Source organism: Ambystoma mexicanum, chromosome 5p, assembly GCF_040938575.1.
Source record: "Ambystoma mexicanum isolate Mex_15411 chromosome 5p, UKY_AmexF1_1, whole genome shotgun sequence".
In the NCBI taxonomy this organism is placed as follows: domain Eukaryota; kingdom Metazoa; phylum Chordata; class Amphibia; order Caudata; family Ambystomatidae; genus Ambystoma; species Ambystoma mexicanum.
The window spans coordinates 135,163,449-135,182,750 of NC_090930.1; the positions used below are offsets into that span (position 1 = coordinate 135,163,449).

The following is a 19,302-nucleotide window of genomic DNA, read 5'->3' on the forward strand; positions in this document are numbered from 1 at the left end:
ATGGTATAAGGTTCTATAGGATTCTATACCCAGGTAGTTGGAGAGGTCTTGGCTGGGTGATGGGTGCAAGTGGGCCACTAAGAGAATTTGATGTAACTTGTTAAGAGCAATAAAGAAATGTACCTATGTATCACCTGAAGTGCATGCAGACCTGCTTTATTTCAGTGAGATTCATGCTTAATATGCTTTTGTTTTGGCTTTCTCGTATGACACGCACAATAATGAGGAATGTTTGTGTACATGAAGGAAGACATTCCCCCAATCTTCATGAACTGTGGTAAAGAGCCTAAGAAGGGACCTGGGAAGGGAGTAATTCCCCCCCCTACTACAGTCAATTGCAAGCCAGGATAGACCAGGGGAGGGAAGCCATACCCACCTTGTGTGTAACGTGAAGCCAAGCAGAAAAAGGGAGTCATTCCCCTGGCACTGTGGAAGTATTAAGAATAAGATGCCTGGAGAAGGAAGACATTCTGCTGGAACTCGATAGTGAAGAAAACTATGGACAATAAGGAATGATGTTTGAGTTGAAACTTTACCTTTTGAATTAGAACTTTACAGCATCACAAGCTGGAACTTAGTTTTGTTTCTTGGAAAGAAACTGATACCTGGGAAATGGGAGTCATTCTCTCAGGTGTAGTTCCCACCTGTAATTGAACTATAGTCCATTATCCTGATCTAGCCAATATTCAAGACCACAAAGATCCAGTACGTCTTTAGTATTAGTTACAAGTGTTAGGGACAGAAGTAAATGGGTGGCCCACCACTACTTACTAGGGGATATTCCTGAGAGGCAGGGTAAGTTCTTTTTTTCTGCGGGATGAGGTCGCAATGGAGTAACTATTGAACTGCGTGAAATATTTCTGACACTCTACATGGTTTTCCCCTTTGTTTCCCCTCTCCTCCACCTCGCCCATCAACTGTTTAATTCCCTGTCGGGCAGTCAGGTTACTAAGTAAGAGAAGTGCTACATGTTGAGGCATGTGCAAATAAAGGGGAGGGGAGCAGGAAAGCACAGAAATAGAAGGGAAAGGGAAATACCCTTCTTTCCATTTCTGTACTGTAGTTTGCCTTCATTTTTTTCATCTCACATGTTCTTATCCTTTCCCCCAATGTGTTGCACTTTCCCTGTCTTTCAATTATTTATAATGCGGTTTTGGAAAACCTCGAAGACGTATCTGTTCATTGATTGATTGATATTTATTTATTTAAATTTATTTATTTAGATTTATTTAGATTTATTTATTTCAGTTAAATCCTGTCTCCTGTCCAACGTCTAACCAGTTTTGCACTTTGACTCATATAGTCTGAAATATCTACATCTGCGCTTAGATACAGTTCGTGCTGTCCAAATGCTTATTACAAATGACAACATTAAAATAAATGTCTTTCTTTATTATCCTCTATTTTTTCAGTTGTCTCACTTTCTTAACCTATTTTTTGCCTCTATTTTTATTCCAACTGTATTGCTCCCCATCTTTGTAACCCTCATTCTCTCATTTCTTTCTCTGTGCCTGTTATTTTTCTCTACCATGTCTATGTAGCTCTAACGCTGTTGTGCTCACACCCACTGCCACCTTCCCTTTGCAGGCCTCTCGCTGACTAACTTATTTAAGACGTTTTGCCCCCAAGCTAATGTCAAACTTGAGAGAACCCTTCATGTTCAATGAGTCAGGGGGGGTTATGTAACTATACCCATGATACTGAGGGTTTCCTCCCTTGCACAATCACTTTCTCTCGTTCCTTACACATTATTATAGTGCTGATAAAAGATTAACCCTTACTAGTTTATAAGACGCCCCGGGTTCTCATAGACCGTTTATTCCAAATGACCATGTGTCTTGGCCAATGACTCCTAAATGTTGCTATTTTAAACTGTAATATTAACGGCGCTAGAACGGGGATCCTCCCCCTTCATCGAATCCTGACTCTTGGTAGCTCTTGCTCTGGTCTCCTTGCCTGGAAATGTTCCCATGTATTATATCTGTTGTAAAGACTCTTGCGGTCAAAATGTAGTCTTTTTATTTTTTCTTTTGCTACACTTTTCCATGTATGGTTCAATCTTGTTTATATGATCTCTGCTTACTGTGCGAAAATCTTCACTTTTTTGCTTTTTCCTCCTGTTTTGCAATACTCTAGGGCTTTATTTCTAGTACACTTGACTATTGTGTAGCACTATTTATTAGTCTTCCAAAACCCGCAATTACCAATCTTAAACATGTTCAAAACACTGCAATGTGACTATTAATGGGTTCAAGTCCATCAAACCGTGTGCGCCGAGCAATGCATGGCCGTTGCTGCCTTTCAGTGGTGAAAAGAATTAGGTTTAAGGCTTTATGCCTAGGTTTAAAATCTCTGAACTCTAATTAACCACTTACTTAGGTTCTACATTGTGTTGTTACAAACCTTCCCGTTCGATTTGTTCCACTTCAGCTAATCTCTCTGCTCCCACTTTTGTGCCATGCTCACATCAGAGGTTGTGTGTTGCCTGTCCAATCTACCCCCCTCTGGCATACCATGTGTCCCAATCCAGACGGCTTTCAATTTAGGAAAGAGTTGAAATCTTGGCTCTTCTGTCAAGACTGATGTATGCCATTCTGTAGGAAGATGGACATCCCAGCGCTATTACCAGTCTGTCCTCTGTTTTACATCAGTACCATGGGAGCAATTGCAAAAGCACACCCTGCAAACCAAAGAAGTATGAAGAAAATTAAGAGTTGGTATACTCTTGGGGGGGAGGGGAAGAAGAGAGAGAGAGAGACGGAGAGACGGACGCAGAGACGCGCTGGTCATATCACTGAGAAATGCGTACAAATGGACACCAAAGGAAGTATTTGCCAGAGAGTTTATTTTTATAGAGCCAGACCGGGTACTAGAAAGGCTGACCTCTGTTTAAAGTTAGAAACATATCTTATCTGTCATGCGACTAAGGGGCTTTTTACCCCGTGGGATGGTGCTTTTAGGTAGATACTCTTTTCTGGGTGACTCAGAGCCTCATGTTTGAGTAATAAAGTGCACAGCAGCTGTGTGGCCACTTTTATAGTCTTAGATCGAAACTTGAAAGAGGAAGAGGGGGATTGTGACATCTAACAGAAGAGCTATTTAGAGTCCTGGCAAAATGTAATGTTTCCGGGAGAATGTGCCTTCTCATGCTTACCCAGTATGCAATCTTTATTTTTGGTGTACAGTTGTTTTGGCTACTTCTATGGTGCAACCTGTAGGTCAGCCGGCACAACAGGAATTCTAAATTAAGTCTGAGCAAGATGCCATGTCTTCAGTGTTCGTGTTCCTTTAACACCATCTGATATTTAGACATCCTTTGATAGGCTTTAAACAAGCTGGAGTCTTTCCATTTTGGGGGTCCCCATGCCTTGTCAGTTCCTTCAGAGTTAGTCATTTTGGTGGAACACTGAATCTGAAGCCATAGCTGAGCCTTATTTGTTTCCCCCACAAACAGCACCACTACCATCTAGGCTGGCTTCAGCAGTTCTCCCTTTTGCTTCTTGGAGGTGGCCTATTGAATTTTAAAGTTGTGTTAATACTTTCAATCTTCAACACTTGGGTTAACGACACTGAGCCAAATGTATTACACATTCTGGTTTGAAAGACTCCCACCTCCCCCCACCTCATGCTCAAGAGCGCTTTGTCTCACTCCATATCAAGGGGGCCATCTCGTGAGCAGTCAGAAAAATATTCTTGCCGTTTTACAAAAGAATAGTATTTCACTAGTCCCTTGCCCAAACAGGGTCGAGGGTTTCTTTCACTCTCCGGTCTTTAAGATGCCTACTTAAATATATCTGTTCTTTCTGCCAATCGTTTTGACTGTTTTTTGCGATGCAGAGCAAACACTTCCAATTCATGTTGCATAGCTTCCATTTGAACTCCATTGTTAGAAGTAAAGTCCTAAACCAGCGTTCTGCAACCTGTGGCTCTCCAGATGTTTTGAAACACAACTCCCATGATCCCTCACCATTGACTATGCTGGTATGCTGGCTAGTGCTGATGGGAGATGTCCAAAACATCTGGAGAGCCAAAGGTTTCCGACCTTGTTCCAAACTGTGACTCCAGTTCCCTGTCATTTTTGATTTTGCCCTTTCAGTTCACCAACCCCCCCCCCCCCAATTCAGTCCCCATTCTGATACTCACTGGGAATGAAACTCCATGTGTGAACCCCAGCGTTCGCCAAGACTCTCAGCTCAGAGTTCTCCAACGGCACCCTGTAGCCAGTTAGCACATTCAGATCGCCCCCTGCTGGTCTCCTTGGGTGTAACCACTAGCTTGTGCCAGCTGTTTGTAATGTTTTAGAAGGCTGCATGCCACTGTTGCAGGCCATTTTATTTTCAAGGAACACAATTATATTCCCTGCACAACTACATTAAAATTGTGATCTGAATTTAAAAGTTCAGTAAGACTCTGCAGCAAGGCTGTGCTTACCTGGTAAGCATGAAGACAAGTGGGGGCTATCTAGAATTCCAGACACTCCAGTTTGGAAGCTAAGGACACCCATGACCAGATCTATGAATTGATGTGTGGAATTTACTGAGTCCACATCCTGTGCGTTTGTCCAGGAAGAAGACTGGAACGTTTCTTTGTGGTATCCATTCTCCATTCGGTGGCCGCCAATTATCTGAATGATGCAGTGCGTCCAATTGGTAGCTGCATGTGCACCCAGCTACCATTATCTATATGAGGGGTATCTTCCCCTATACCTTTTTGTAAAACACTGGGATTCGTCTCAGGGCAGCTGGAAGTTCTCTTCCAAGGTATACAAAGGCTCTGCTCCTGACATCGCCACTTGAGGAAACACTCTTCTAGGAATTGAGCACTCCAGACCTCATTCTAGAACTGCGCTAGTGGGCCCATCCTGTTTACTCTCTAGAGGGCTCTGGGTCTTCTCTAGAATTGCTCTTAAAGCGACTGAACCAGCCTAACTCATGTCTGGGAACTCTGTGGTCTTGTAATACACCAGCAGTAGATGGCGGCTAAAACATAGTATGGCTTCAGCATCTTATTGTTGGCTCCTGAATCGCCAGGACATTGTCTTCCCTGCTCCTACCCCCAAAGCTACAATCTCGACCTTGGAAGCCCTGCTTTGGGTTAAAGCATCTGGATCATAGAGTCCTCGGTCAGTGGATACTCTACACCTCATCAGCTGGACAGTGACTTGAGAGCTCCTTCTCGCTGTTGGAGGAGACTTTATCCTATAGAATAAGATTGCCCACTTAGAAAAGCATTGGGCACAAACTGTCAACCATGAATTGTGTTGATGCTGCCTTCAGTTTAACAGTTCGTTTGACATATAGCAGTTTTTTTTCTTGGGTTCATGCCATTATTTAATGTTGAGATTAAGCTCAGTCCTAAAATCTTGAACTAGCTAAGAGAGGTGGCTGTGTGTAACCATCAGGACCATAACACGTAACCTGAAGCTGTAGGGGGCTTTTATTCTAATAACTTCCACTCTTTTTAGAAGTTAGAAGGCGCTTATGGTTAATGGTATCAAAAGCAGCTGAGATGTCCAATAGGATGAGAGCACTCTGAATTTTGTCTGCGTTGTTCTTCAGCATAGCCTATATGCAGCACACTGTTGATTTTATGCCCCTCCTAGGTCTTAAGCCATGCACGTTATTTCTTTTCATGAAGTATAAGGGTTGTCAGTGTATGAATGCTTCCAGTACTAAATCAGTGCTACTGGAGCCCTCAGTGGTGTGTAGGGGTGTTACTTCTTTAGGAAAAGGTTTGGGCCATTTTATCTGTAAGCCTAGTAGGCGATGAAATGCATTCTTTTCTTGACCAGGAGTCCATGAAAGCGTGCAGCATGAGCACAATGAGTTCAAACCTGTTCATTTTAAGGAGTAGTCTGCTTGCTGTATTTGAAGCTCTCTGTTCCATGAGGTATTTATGAGAGGTGGCTGAAAATGTCAGAGGCTTGTTTGTCGATTGAGCGAGCTTTCATCAAAAGGCATCTAGAGTCAAGCATTTCCTTGTGAGGCCTGGTGGCATCCAAGGGAGTAGGTGGGCTGCATGTTGTTTTTGGTGCCTTCCCAGGCTTCTTGGTGAAAATGTTCCTTTTCTAAAAGGCTGAGTAGTTTTTTCTTTTGGTCGGGCTCCTCGGTTGGGTGTTGTAGTTGCCAGTTGTTTTTTGATGAATGGGTTAATAAACTTAGGGTCCTCTGGGTGTGGCCTTCTCTCCATTCATTGATTGGTGGGGTGTTTGTGACCAGGCTTGTTGGTGCATGATTGTTCCCTTTTGAGCCACATACTTCATCTATTTGGAGTGTAGTGGCCTTTTCAAAGTAGCTTGGCTTGAGGGAGTCTTCAGGTGATTTCTTGATAAATAGGTTGTTGGTGGTCTTTAAACGTATAGCTCTGGGTTGCCTCCAAGGTTTCAAGTTGGCTTATCTGTCAGAGTTATCAAGGTGTGCCCCACTGCATTTGCACCTTTCTTGGCCTTTTTCCTTGCAGGTGTGGCATGTCTTGGGGTGCAGCTGCAGGGTTTAGGTGACCAAAACCAATGGGAGTGAGAGGATGGGTGAGTGCACAGAGTGGTTGGTACTTACCTTTTGTATATGATTTACAAGAGTAAACTGTAGGCAGAATCTTAGAGCATTTTCTTTTAATTGGGTAATGAGAAAATCTAGACCACTCTAGGTATGACTTGAGGTTATCAGGCAGTAAGATAAATATGTTTAGCTATGCAGATCAACTTCTAGGACAGGGGCATACACAGCAGTTACATGACTTGTCCAATGTTATCTGTTAGCAAGATAAACTAGTTAACCTATGCAATGAGTCTCTGGGCTGCAGCCAGTGGATCAGGAACCCTGGCAGTAAATAGGAGGTGCTACCTCAGGGGTGCACTTCCTGTAAGCAGGCCTCGAAATTTGCACTTGCCACTAGCCATTGGCTAGTGATAATGTACTCTTGGCAAGTACGAAATTGTGTGCTTCGAGTATGTGTAGAAATTAGGGGCTAACAGACTTTATTAGTGGTGGGTAACGTTTTAAACTTAAGATTTTGCAGAAAGTTCTTCAGTTTATCCCCTCACATCTTCATGCTCCTGTGGTCGCCTCGCTTTTTTTGAGTGGAGTAGACTATTGCAACTCGTTGTACTTGGCTCAGCCAAAGTATTTGTTGTGGCGACTCCAGTGTCTACAAAACTCAGCCGCGCAAGTGTTGTCCCGCTCCCGGTTTCTCTCGCATCTCACCTGTTATCGGCCAGCTTCACTGGCATCCTATTGAGAAAGGTGTCCAGTTTAAATCTCAGTGCATAGTACACAAGGCTTTGCATGGCCTGGGGGCTGCAACAGAAATTCCGGCCATTTTCCCTGCTGTGTGCTCTGCTACCAGGATAATGCTGTTATCACCGTTCCTAGGATTCGTCTTTCCCGTGTTGGCGTCCATGCTTTTTCAGTAACGGCCACCAAGCTCTGGAATTCACTGCCTCCTGAGTTGCGGGTTACGAGAATCATTTGGCATTACGTCGGTCTGTTAAAACTCTTCTCTTTTAGGTAGGCCAGTGGATGGCCTGTCTCCAAGGTACCTACGGGTGTACGTGCGCTCAATAAATATATGAATCAATCAGTCAATCAATAACGTGCAATTTGAAATGTTTCCCCCTTCTGCTAGTATAAAGGAACACGCTGGCTATGTGATGGGCTTATAACATCTCAAGCAATTTAGATTGGTCTATATCTTGAGGCTACGCTGCAGTGTGATAATGTGCAAAATAATGCAGAGGCATAATTCGAGAGCAACATAGGTTTACCTCACATTGAGCGATCCGGTAGTTCTATGTGTGGGTAAGTTAAAGGAGAAAAATGGCAACTCAAAGAAGGCGGAAAGAATGCCTTGTGTAGGAGTCCCAAGTACAGAATAACAATGCAATGTGTTAGGTCTTTAACACAGCTTTATTAGTATAAATGCCACAAGCCAGTTTAGCAAAATGAAAACTGAGCTGGGTCTGATATATTAAATGAAGGTCAGTATAAGCAGAGATAGTGTCTTCAGTCATAACAGTTTAACCTGCAAAGTAGTGTAAAATCTGCAGCACAGTATAGGGATGTGAGGATCACAGTCTGGAATATTTAGGTGCATGGTACAAGCAATGTAATATGATCAGTCAAAGCTATTTTAAAGAAGAGCACAGTATAAGAAGTCGAACAAGGTTAGTGTAGGATGCTACAAAAGCAGAGCACAGTTTTAAGCAAAGTGATGTTTGCATTTACCATGTTTTTCTATATACCATCAACACAGAATAAGAAGTGTAAGTGCACGATTGGCACTATGAGCAATGTAATGTGTTAAGTCTATGCTACTCCCAAATGCAGAAATAGTATAAATGGAGCAAAACACAGTAAGAGATCTAACGAAATGTATCTGGGATATTTAAAGCAGAGTATGGCATGAATAACGTCCTGTTTCTCTTCGCATCTCAAGATTTTCGGACCATGGTTAAGCAACATGATCTGCTACTTTTGAGATGAATGAATAGACTTTAAATCTCAATGGTCTCTTTCCTTTAGATCGATAAATAAAATTAGTTTGCACCATATTATGTTCACTTCAAACAATTTAGGGCTCTAAAATAAAGTTCGATGAGCGAGAGGTAAAAACCAGCTCCTGGGTGTCAGGCATCACCCAGTAAGCAGGAGCTACTGCTGGAGAATCAGGGGCGAGTACACAGCGCACACAAATGTAACTTCCACATGAGATGCACAGTTTAACTTTTCAGCGATTATGAATGATCCATTAAGTTTAAATGTGTCCTAAATATTCTGTATTAACATTCTCAATCGCTCAATGCATATTCGTAAGGCACCATTTTGCCTGGGAAGCCAAAAGTAGCTCCTGGTAGCTGTTGGTTGCAAGCTAACCAGGCTCCCTTATGGTAGAAGCAGGAGCTAAATAGCTCCCAGCAATTTCAAACCCTGCAATTGCCCTTCTGTAATCACTCGGGTGGTGCAGATTATTTTTCTATTCACTCAAAACTAGCCACAGAGAATGTGGCATTTAGTACTTCTGGACATGTCCATTGGCGCCTTGCAGCAAGTGGGTGGATATGGACTCCCAGTCGAGGGACCGGGTCCTCCACATGAACCTCCTTCCTTCAAGCGTGGCTGCTGAGGTTGAGGTCTAAGGACTGCGATTTGTCAGACGACATCATGGATGTACTGTTTTCCATGAGGAGCTCTGTCACTAAGTCTGTTAATACTTGCAGGTGGCTTAGATTTTTGTCTTGGTGCAGTGACACAGGCCTGGACCCCTAGACTTGTCCTACCTCTGTTCTGGCTTTCCTGCTCTCATTTGGCCAGCTCTGCCTGTAAAATAGCACTGTGAAGTTGAGCCTGCCCGCTATTTAGTTTTTATGAGGTCTCATGAGCAGGGCTCATTTTTCACCATCTCCATTGTTAAGCAGTTTTGGTGGGATTGGGTAACCATTTAACACCTGACCCGTTTGTTGTTCCAGCATGGGACGTCAATATTCTGTTGGCATTCTTGATGGTGCCTCTTTTTGAGCTCCTTCATTATTTGTCTTTAAATTTTCTCACCCTTCGTGATCTTCCTGGTTGCCTATACATCTGCTATGCGGGTCTGTGCGCTCCAGACTGTTTCGGTGAAAACTCTGTACCTGGTATTCTCCAAGGGGAAGGGGACCCAGAGTTCATCTGACTTGCCTTGTTAAGGTCATGTAGTAATGTCCACCTTTCACAGAAAATTAATCTTCTAGTTTTCTATCCTTTACCTCATCCATCAAAGGTGGAGGAAAGGTTTCATCGGTTGAATCCCAAGCGGGCTCTCAGCTACTATGTCACTTGGACTTGGGATGTTGGAAAGGATGGCCAGCTCTTCTTTACTTATTCTGGTGCTTGTATGGGTAGAGTTGTTACCAAGCAGACTAAGTCTAGCTGGATCATATTCTTCATCTCCAGGTGCTATGATCCAGCTGAAAAGGAAGTGCAGGAGGTCTCCTGGCTCAATAAACCAGAGGTCTGGCGAGGACATCTGCCATGCAGAGAAGCGCTCCAGTTCTGGGCATTTGCAAGGTGGTGTTATAGCTTCCCTGCACTCGTTGGCCAAGCACTACTATCTAGGTTCCTCATCTGGTCCCTCCTCTAACTTGCTGCTTTGTGTGTTCATCTAAGATGATCCATCTCTAGGAGGATGGAATTCATTAGAAAAACACATTATTTACCACTTGATAATGTTCTTTCTGATGGATTAATCCTTCCTCGCACATATTCTTCACCCTCCCATCCTACCCCTTAGATGGCTTGCTTATTCACCTCTTTCGCTTAGCTGCTGAGCTCTAACAAAAAATCAAAACTGGTATCATGACTGCCAATGTCTCCTTACGTACTCCCCCTGACCTCACAGCTAGATGCATTGGCACGATTTGAGTAGGGTAGAGCTGATGGAGAGCCACACAGTAACCCCGGCTGGCTGAAAAAGTTTCCAAAAGGCAGTTGGCACTGGTAGATCTATATCTTGGATGAGGAATCTGTGGGAGGAAGGATTAATCCATCAAAAAGAACATTACTGAGAGGTAATTTGCTCACCTCATGGATTGTGTGTGTGTCATGACAAAGGTTGTTGCAGTGGGGTACTTAAACACTTTGTAACGTCCAGATGACAATAGAATTACAACAGTGACACATTAAAATAATGGTTCTACTCTTTGTGATCAGTATCTATCTGTACTCCAACTAATGGAGTCAAATTATGGTTTCTCCACTTGCAACCAAGCAAAACCAAAATATGTTAACTTAGTCAAAGGTATCCTGTGAATTAATTACCAGAGCAATCTGCAATGACGTCCAGATGAATCATTTATAACCCTGGAATTGTGTCCAGAAAAAAGGCTTTGACAAACAACCAAAAAGCTTCCCAAATGTGTGGTGTAAGGGGTCCGAAATGAAAGCCGAACACAAAGGTGTCATGTTTTTGTTAAAGACTTTAATTAACATAAATGGGTTAGGACACTGCTTCTCTGACCCTGCTCTAAGAGGAATTTCCCTGCCAAAAACTAATGATCTGTCTTTGTCAGGATGTTAGAAATTAAAACCGTCCTCGTGTCCAAACGTTCTATCCTGCCGCTCACACCACAAACTGGCACTGGTAGATCTAAGGTGAGAAGGGAAATGTCTTTAACCTGGTATTTGCAAAAAGTGCTCATAAATGAAAATATAACGGCTCCAACACAAACGTTCCCCAAGGTAACAACCTTAGTCCTAGAGCGTGGCTCTCTTTCCCTGTATTCTTTAATGGGATGGCAATGTCTCTTGATCTAACATTTCTTAGTGTCTTCTCTTGAGTCATGACCATCCTGTTAGGTATAAAGCTGTTTAGCCTTGAATTTTCTTCTTGAATAAGTTCCTTCTTGACACAACCTTCACTAAGAGTGACAAGCCTTGGTTCCAGGGGTTTACTCCATTCCCCTGGGTTCTTCTCCAGGTCGAATGGCCCTTGTTATTGCCTGGTCTACTTCTTTACCACGATTTCTTATATACAATAACAGTTCTTTGTTTACTTCCACAATCTTTATTCAACAGATGGTGTTTGCTTGGGACTTTTTGTAGATTGCAATTGCCTGGTATATGCCTTGCCAGGACTTGCTATACACTTTCATCTGTCTGGTATACTCTCCTACCAGGACTTCTTATATTCTTGTAGCTTCCTGGTTTACTCGCCTGCCAGGACTTCTTATTTCCATACATGTATAATTGTTTCTCTTTACAGTCTCGATTGTATTTCTTTCCCTCCATGCAGCATATCTATCTGGTAGTTTCAAAGTTCACCCCACATCGGCATTCCATGCATTCATAGATTGTTGGGGATTGTCTTTGTATTCTGCCTTTTTGATTTACAATCTTATTGTTTTTGTCTCTGTGGCTTTACAAGGTTCAGATTGTGTTTGGCGTGGTCGCCGAAATGCCCTGGATTCCCCACTTCGCACTTTGTTTGGCTTACTTGCCAGCTCTCTGCAGCGTGCTCGCTTCCATGTCCCGGTGAGGGTAACGCAGCTGAATGCCCAGAAATCATCTAGAGGTTCCTGGCTTTTCTGCAGCCCAGCTTGCTCATGCAATGATTCCATTCCTCTCTGCTACCACATGCTTCCAAGGGTTGTACGTCTTCTGCTGAGTCGCTTCTCATAGATTGGTTTCCATTTTTAAATATCCCACGCACAGGTGCTTTCACAAAACTACCACGCTCATTGAGCTGGAGGCTCCTTCTGCTCCTTCTCTAGCATGGGGTCTGGCATGGATTCACATGCTCATGAATATTCCCCGTCGTCAGGCTGGGAATCCTTGGTAAAGAAAAATCAGTATCAGTTTCTTTTCTGATCTGTCTTTCGTAGTAGTAACCAATCACTGATCTTTGCGTCATACTGACCACAGCCAATGACTGCCATCTCCCTAAGCCCCGCCTCTGGCAGCCATCTTCAGATTTTTACCGCACGTTAAAGTGTTGGGAGCCTCGTGCTATTGCTCTCGAGCTTTAGTGCTTTTTTCGCGCTTTTTCTTAGGAAAATGTTCTCTTTTTCGGTCAAAAGAGCCTCAAGCTCCACCGTTTCTTTATCCGATCAACGGGGACCCGTGTCGGATTCGTCTACGCCCCTCAAGGGTGAAGATTTCGTCAAGCCACGCTTTTGGAGGACTCCAGAAGTTTCTCAGGCCCATCTCGATCATGGCCCAGGAGAAGGGAAGCTCGACGCCCGGAAAGCTGTTCAGGGTCTGCCCTGGATGCCAGCTTCAGAATGTCTTTAAGGAGGACGAACATCCCTTTGCCTCTACTGCCTGCATGAGGACAAGATGCACGTGGAGAAGGACTGTGCGTTTTGCGGCAATATGTCGGAGCGGACCATGAAGGACCGCCATCTGCGTCTCGCCAACTGGCTGGAAGGGAAGAGCCCGTCGGGCGAGAAGAAGAAGAAGAAGTCCGAGCGGTCTTCTAAGACCTTTGAGGGCGCCACGGCGACGGGGGTCCAACAGAAGGCCAAGCACCGCGAGTCCGCTGGCACCGGGAGCGCCGAACAGTCGGGCTCTATGGGCGCCAGGCAGGGCGCATCCTCCCCGGCGCCATCAACCACGAGCCAACGCTCTGGCTCGGGTAAGAGGAAGGCTGAGCACCCGGCGAAGCTCCTGGAGAGACCCCGGTCGAGCTCGAAGGCCCCATCGGAGGGGGAGCAAGGCGGTGACCCTCCCCCCAAGGAGAAGGCGGTGAGCGCACCTAAGGTGATGAAAGCCTTAATCCACCTGGCCAAGGCCTCTATCGAGACAGTCGCGGTGGCCCTGGCTCAGCCTGTGGAGGCTACACCAGTGGTGGCTACCTCGGGGCCCAGAGTCTTCCTGCCACCGCGGAGGGAGTCCACTTTCATGCCCATCGAAAGAACCCCCGTGAAACCTCCGACAGAGAAGAAAAAGGGGGGGGGGGGCAGGAGGTCGTCGTGGATTCAGCCTCAACCTCTGAGGAGGAGCTGATCGAAGTCTTAAGCCACGGCGTTGGCGTGGAAGAAGACCAGCCCGTCGGGAGGGACCCTGACGTAGGAGACGACGAGAACGTCGAGGGTGCCGACGGGGCTCCTGACCGCCCGTCGGACTCCCCTCAACCAGTGCCGCAAGACAACTCGGCGGCCATTTTGTTGGCTATACAGTCCTTATTCTCGGAGATAAGGCTGAGATTGCCGTTACCACCAACGAAGGAACCTCTCCCGACGGGGGACCCGGAGCCAGGCCCTTCTGGGAGCCCTCCTCCTACGAGAAGAAGGATTCATCCTCCACCTCCTTTTCAACCATTGCGCCCTGCTCAGCCCTCCTCCACGTCCACGACCCGTGGGGATGATACAGGGACTGACACGGCCGCGACGGGCACAGACGAAGTTTACAACGAGGATCTCCTGTCGTCACCTCCTCCCCGGGCTTCCCCGCCCGACGAGATTGGATCGTTTCATGCCATGATCGCCAGGGCATCCGAGCTTTTCCAGCTCTGCCCGGAAGAGAAGAAGGAAGGTTTCCTTTATCAACGGCGCGAGACCAAGAGGAAGACGGTCCTCGCTGTACCTCTACTGGACGATATCTGGGATGAGGGTCTCGCCCTCCTCAAGAACCCATCCACAACGCCTGCGAGAAGGGATCGGTATGAGAAGAAGTACCGGGTCCCGGACGCGGCCCCTTTGTGCCTTCGGGCACAGCCGACCCCGGACTCGGTCGTCTCCGCGGCGGCCAGGAAGAAAGCGGGGGGGGCCTCGGCCTCTACGTCAACCTCCCCGCCGGACGGCGAGGGAAAGAAATTTGACACGATGGGACGCAGAGTCATCTCATCGGCAGCAACGACAATTAAGGCTGTCAACGCCTTGGCTATCGTAGCCCGCTACGACAGGGAGTTGTGGTACAAAATCGCCCCCCTGCTGGACTTCTTACCAGACGACAAGAGGGCAGAGGCCCTAGAGATCTTGCAGGAAGGAGAAGTGGCGTCGGACCACGCCATTACAATAGCGACGGACATCGCTGACACTGGATTTCGCCAGTTGGGCAACAGCCTGTGCCTTAGACGGCGTGGATGGCTCAAGGCAACTGACTTCTGTCAGGACGTGCAGACCAGAGTCTTGGTCTTGCCGTTCGACGGGAGCAACCTGTTTGGGAAAACAGTGGACGATTCCCTACAAGCCATCAAGACGGACACAGAGACGGCCCAGGCTCTTGGTGTTCTCCAGCAACGACGGCCGCCCTTTCGAAGCGGCGGAGGCAAGCAGGGTGCCTCCAAAGGTTCCGGCGGCGGATTTTCCACCTATCGTTAAGCGGCTCGTTCGTCGTCACAGGAAGCCTACAGGGGACGAGGCAAGTCGGGCGGACCCCGCCATCGTCGCCAAGGAGGACAAGGCGGCAAAGCCTCGTCGAAGCAGGACTGAACCGGCCGTGGGGTCGGGCCCCCACCGAATCACCCCGGTGGGAGGCCTGCTGGCGAACTTCGTCATAGTGTGGGAGTCCATCTCCACTGACCGTTGGGTGCTGGACGCCCTGGCCCAGGGTCACGCGCTCGAGTTTCTAAAGAGGTGCCAGCGCGTCCCCCCCGTGGCCAGGAAGGAACATCGCGTCCCTCAACTTCTCTTGGAGGTAAAGGCGATGCTCAAGAAAGGCGCCATCTAGCTTGTCCAAAAGAGGCTTCGGGGCTCCGGAGTTTACTCAAGATTCTTCCTCGTGAAGAAGAAGACGGGAGGATGGCGTCCCATCCTGGACCTACGACGACTGAACAAATTCATCAAGGCACAGAAGTTCCGGATGGTCACCCTCCAGCACGTCCTGGGTCAACTGGAGGAGGGCGATTTCCTGTCGTCGTTGGATTTGGAGGAGGCCTACTTCCATATCCCCATCCTAAAGGGACACCGAAAGTTTCTCAGATTCGTGGTCCAAGGGCGTCGCTACCAGTTCAGAGCCCTTCCCTTCGGATTGAGGTCGGCACCCAGGGTGTTCACCAAGTGCCTCGCACCGGTGGCGGCGCGGCAGCGCCTGGAGGGGATCCACGTCTACCCCTACCTGGACGACTGGCTCATCCAAGCAAAGACAAAGGAGCTCGCCGCGGAGCACACAGCGAGGACCGTCCAACTACTCACGGACCTGGGATTCTCCATAAACTGGAGAATCTCCATAAGTCCCACCTGGTGCCCGCTCAAGACGCACTGTTTCTGGGAGCAAAGCTCGACACAGTGGCGCTTCTGGCCTCTCCGTCGGAGGAAAGGACGAGGGCCATCTTGGGCAAGGTGCAGCGGATGCTGGTTGCGGCCGCAGCCAGGGTGAGGTCCATCAAGTCCCTCCTCGGAATGATGTTTTCTTGCATTTATCTCATCCGCCTGTGCAGGCTTCGGATGCGCCCGTTGCAGGAGTACCTGGACGCTCGCTGGATCCAGACGACGGGCAGCTTCGAGGACAGGATCACACTTGACGAGAGCTTCCGACGAGCGATCCGGTGGTGGGGCACCCGCGCGCATCTGACGGCGGGCATGGACTTCCAGACCCCGGGCCACCAGAAGACAGTGACCACGGATGCATCCCTGGAAGGGTGGGGAGCGCACACCGAAAATCTGCACGCGAGGGGCCTTTGGCTGCCGACGGAGAAGTCCCTCCATATCAACGTCCTGGAACTCCGTGCAGTGTTTTGGGCCCTCAGGTCCTTTCTTCCGTCCCTCAAGGGCAAGGTGGTGAGGATCTTCACCGACAACACCACCAGCATGTTCTACATCAGGAAGCAGGGCGGTACCAGATCCACAGCTCTGTCCAAGGGGTCAGGATCTGTGGCATTGGGCCGTCGCCCAAGGGATGTTTCTGGTGCCGTTTCATCTGGCAGGAATAAAAAACACCATCGCCGACTCTCTCAGCAGAGAGCTGCGCTCGTGCCACGAGTGGGAACTACGACAGGATCTAGTGGACCGCCTCTTCCGACGGTGGGGCACACCCCAAATCGATCTGTTCGCGACGAACTCCAAGTGCCGGAGGTTCGCCAGCAGGTTTCCCCAGCCGAGGAGCATGGGCGATGCTTTCTCGTTCCCCTGGGAGGGCCTGTTCCTATATGCGTTCCCTCCATTGCCGCTGCTGATCCGGCTCATCAACCAGCTCAAGAGGTCACGGTGTAGGATGATCCTCGTCGCACCTGTGTGGCCGAGGCAGATATGGTTCCTGGACCTTCTGGACTTGTCAGCGTCCCCGTCAATCAAGCTGCCAGTGGACGCGGATCTTCTCTCCAGGGAAGGAGGCGCCATCCTCCATCACGACCCGAAGTCGCTGAACTTGCAGGCCTGGCTCCTGCAGCGTTAGAGTTTGGAGGTTACGACATACCGGTTGACTGCAGAGAGGTTCTTGCAAAGGCCAGGGCGTCCTCAACTCTTAAATGCTACGGACACAAATGGAAGAGGTTCTCTCTCTGGTGCCACGCACAGAAGATTAACCCTCTACGGATTACGGATCCTCAAGTACTGCCGTACCTGCTGACGCTGGCCAAGGCTGGACTGGCGCACGCTTCCATCAAGATTCATCTTGCTGCGATCTCCCGATACACCCGAACCACGGGACGGACGTCTTTGTGGTCTCATCGTCTGGTGAAAGAATTCATGAAGGGACTGTTCAGATCGTTCCCGCCGGTGAAGGCCGCGGCCCCAGCGTGGGAGCTCAACGTGGTGCTGACCAAGCTCATGGGACCTCCGTTCGAGCCTCTGCACTCCGCTCCGTTGAAGTTCTTGTCGTGGAAAACAGCGTTTCTTGTGGCCATCACCTCCACACGACGGGTGGGAGAGATCCAGGCCTTTTCCTGCAAACCCCCGTACTTGACTCTTCACGACACAAGGGTAGTGCTCGGGACGCACCCCTCCTTCATGCCCAAGGTGCCGTCGGACTTCCACCTCAACAAACCCTTGGTGTTGCCTGTTTTCTTCCCGTCGCCTTCGTCGCCAGCTGAAAGGACTTTGCACTCGCTGGATGTGGCTAGAGCGCTGAAGTTCTACGTGGACCGCACAAAGAGTTTTCGGAAGACGTCACAACTTTTTGTGAACTTTGGACCTGTCAATCAGGAGAAGGCTCTCTCGAAGGCTTCCATTTCCAGATGGCTCTCCGGCTGTATCATGTACTGTCATCGGTTGGCAAACCCACCGCTGCCTGGCCGTCCGAGAGCCCATTCCACCAGTGCGATCGAAGCTACCACAGCGTTCCTATCTGGTGTGCCCTTGCTGGACATCTGCAGGGCTGCTACGTGGAGGTTGACGCACACCTTCACGAAATTCTACTGCGTCGATCGGGATTCCAGGGTCGGCCAAGCAGTGCTGCGCAACCTGTTCGCCTAAGGTGAGCCTGGTGAGGAGGTAAGAATTGCTTAATGTTGAGTTTTGGATGTAATGCTTAATGTTGAGCCTTTGCCACATCCCGTGGTTGTGCATGTGTGTACTGCTATGTATTCTTTTTTCTGATGTTTGTTAATCTGCTTAGAATCACATGCTGTGCATAGGTCTGACATCCAGTGGTCACTGCGGAGTATTGCATTTTGTTTTCGTAGTCGAAAAGGGACGTCGACAAGGCGTGTCTGAAACACTATCCCTATAGTGACGTGCGTTGTACCCACAATCCCTCACGCGTCGAGGTCCCTCAGATTGTTTTTTTCCGCCCAGCTACTGGTCGCCTTTACGCGGAGCTCCCCGAGAGACATTGCAGATTTCATCTCCTCGACCTTTGGTCGTTTTCCTATATTAATATAGAACATATCGATTTCCCCCCCCCCTCGACGCTGTTGTGAAGCTATCTCCGCCGAGCAAGATCTTCGACGGAGGGGACGAGCGGAGGAGATCCTTCGGCGTTGCCGAACACGTGGCCTGGCCTCGCAGGCCATATACAGTAGGGAGAGTGGGGGTCGTGGGACATCTCTGGTTCTTTTCTGAGAATGCCTTTCCTTTTCCCCTTCCTTTCCCTTGGGGTGGTTATCACGATTTATTGCCTCGGCTATGGAGAGGACACCCTTTAGGTTTTGCCCGCTTTGCAAGGGCAAGTTTACTTGGAAGGACAAGCATTCACGGTGTAACCGCTGCTTGCCCCTCGATCACAAAGAGGAAGGTTGCACGGCTTGTCGGCTTCTTAAGCCTAAGACTCTAAAAGACCGTAGGGTCAAGAGGTGGGCGGCCTACGCTATGTCGAAGGCCGACGCTTCACCCACCATTGCTACCACCGACAGTGACTAGGAACGTGATACCACGACCTCCGCTACGGAAGTCAAAAACCCCCCTAAAGAGCGCACACGCGCTTTGTCGTCTGTCCCCGGCCCCGACGGGCTCGGCTCACGCCCTGCTTATGGGGATGAACACCCCGGCGACATTGACGCACACAAGACCACACATAAGCACACAACCCATGGCTCTTCTTCGTCGAAGGCGAAGAGAGCATCAGCGCCCAAGGAGACGCAGGTTCCACCGGCGGCCTCCTCGGACCGTTCGGGTTTGAAGCCCCTCTTGCAGCCGCGACCAGCGACTGGGCTTTCGGCAAATAAGGGCGCCACCCCCAAATCATCGGCCGGCGCGCATCAGCAGAAAGCGCATGCCGCCGTAGAGCGATCGACACCCATAACGTCGAAACCACAGCCCTCCGCTGACAAACGAGTCGCTGAGAGCTTGGCGAGGATCGTGGTAGCCGACGCCCACAAGCGTACGCCGAAAGACATGTCGAGCGCTACGCAGAGGTCGAAAGACACGCCGAAAAAGCCCAAAGAAAGGCAGGGACTACCCCCTTCAGTCGAGGTGACCCCCAACACACCTGAAGGCTTTTTGGAGGGCGACGGGAC

The 19,302-nt window shown here is 48.5% G+C and overlaps 1 protein-coding gene across 3 annotated transcripts in view; it reads left to right on the forward strand.

The window, feature by feature from the left end:
• Positions 1-19,302, forward strand: part of LAS1L (LAS1 like ribosome biogenesis factor) — a 948,139-nt gene that overhangs the window by 753,801 nt on the left and 175,036 nt on the right. The window lies entirely within an intron of this gene.